Here is a 1,920-nt window from a genome sequence, read left to right as displayed (position 1 = left end):
TCGTAAGGGCTTTACGTGCTTAGTCTAGGACCCCGGAGGTTACTGGAAATACAAACATTGGTGGGGATTCCTAGATCAGTACAAGCATAAGCCACCATGACAAGAAGCTCATCAAATGTCCAACTTAAGGACTTTAACTAAAAGTGCTAGGTGGGAGACAACCCACCATGGTATGATCGTTTCTCTTTATTTAGTTTTGTTTGTTTTCAAGTTTTATTTTATTTATTATATTGAACCTGAAATTTTGCATCTCATTCACATAAAGCATTGCATTCTTGGTGCGCGAAATTGTGAACTATACTTTTTCACAACTCTCATAATCCCTGGTAATGGCTCCAAAAACGTGGTAGCCCAATACCATGGCATTACACAACTTCGCACAACTAACCAGCAAGTGCACTGGGTCGTCCAAGTAATAAACCTTACGTGAGTAAGGGTCGATCCCACGGAGATTGTTAGTATTGAAGCAAGCTATGGTCATCTTGTAAATCTTAGTCAGGCAAACTCAGATATATATGGTGATGAACAAAAATAACATAAAAGATAAAGATAGTGATACTTATGTAATTCATTGGTAGGAACTTCAGATAAGCGCATGAAGATGCCTTCCCTTCCGTCTCTCTGCTTTCCTACTGTCTTCATCCAACCCTTCTTACTCCTTTCCATGGCAAGCTCGTATAGGGTCTCACTGTTGTCAGCAGCTACCTCCCATCCTCGCAGTGAAAGCTAATGCTCAATACTCTGTCACAGTACGGCCAATCACCGGTTCGGTTCCCTCCCCTACCGGAATAGAATAACTCTTTTGCGTCTGTCACTAACGCCCAGTAGGTTACAGGTTTGAAGCACGTCACAGTCATTCAGTCATTGAATCCTACTCAGAATACCACAGACAAGGTTAGACCTTCCGGATTCTCTTGAATGCTGCCATCAGTTCTTGCCTATACCACGAAGACTCTGATCTCACGGAATGGTTGGCTCGTTTGTCAGGCGAGCACTCGGTTGTCAGGCGATCAACCATGCATCGTGCAATCAGGAATCCAAGAGATATTCACCAAGCCTCAAATGCTTGTAGAACAAGAGTGGTTGTCAGTCACCTTGTTCATGAGTGAGAATGGTGATGGGCGTCAATCATCACCTTCATCATGTTGAAGAACAAGTGATATCTTGGATAAAGAACAAGCGGAATTTGAATGAAAGAACAATAGTAATTGCATTAATACTCGAGGTACAGCAGAGCTCCACACCTTAATCTATGGTGTGTAGAAACTCCACCATTGAAAATACATAAGAACAAGGTCTAGGCATGGCCGAATGGCCAGCCTCCCAATGATCTAAGAACTAAAATGTCCAAAGATGATCTAGAGATCTAAAAGTGATCAAAAGATGAAAATACAATAGTGAAAGGTCCTATTTATAAGAAACTAGTAGCCTAAGGTTTACAGAGATGAGTAAATGACATAAAAATCCACTTCCGGGCCCACTTGGTGTGTGCTTGGGCTGAGCAATGAAGCATTTTTCGTGTAGAGACTCTTCTTGGCGTTTAACTCCCGTTTTGGTGCCAGTTTGGGCGTTTAACGCTGGGATTTCTGTAGGTGACTTTGAACGCCGGTTTGGGCCATCAAATCTTGGGCAAAGTATGGACTATCATATATTTCTGGAAAGCCCAGGATGCCTACTTTCCAACGCCGTTGAGAGCGCGCCAATTGGGCTTCTGTAGCTCCAGAAAATCCACTTCGAGTGCAGGGAGGTCAGAATCCAACAGCATCTGCAGTCCTTTTGAGTCTCTAGATCAGATTTTTGCTCAGATCCCTCAATTTCAGCCAGAAAATACCTGAAATCACAGAAAAACACACAAACTCATAGTAAAGTCCAGAAAAGTGAATTTTAACTAAAAACTAATAAAAATATAATAAAAACTCA

Source organism: Arachis stenosperma, chromosome 9 (genome assembly GCF_014773155.1).
Source record: "Arachis stenosperma cultivar V10309 chromosome 9, arast.V10309.gnm1.PFL2, whole genome shotgun sequence".
Lineage (NCBI taxonomy): Eukaryota > Viridiplantae > Streptophyta > Magnoliopsida > Fabales > Fabaceae > Arachis > Arachis stenosperma.
The sequence above is the reverse complement of the archived record's forward strand: the minus strand, read 5'-3'. Positions refer to the sequence as shown.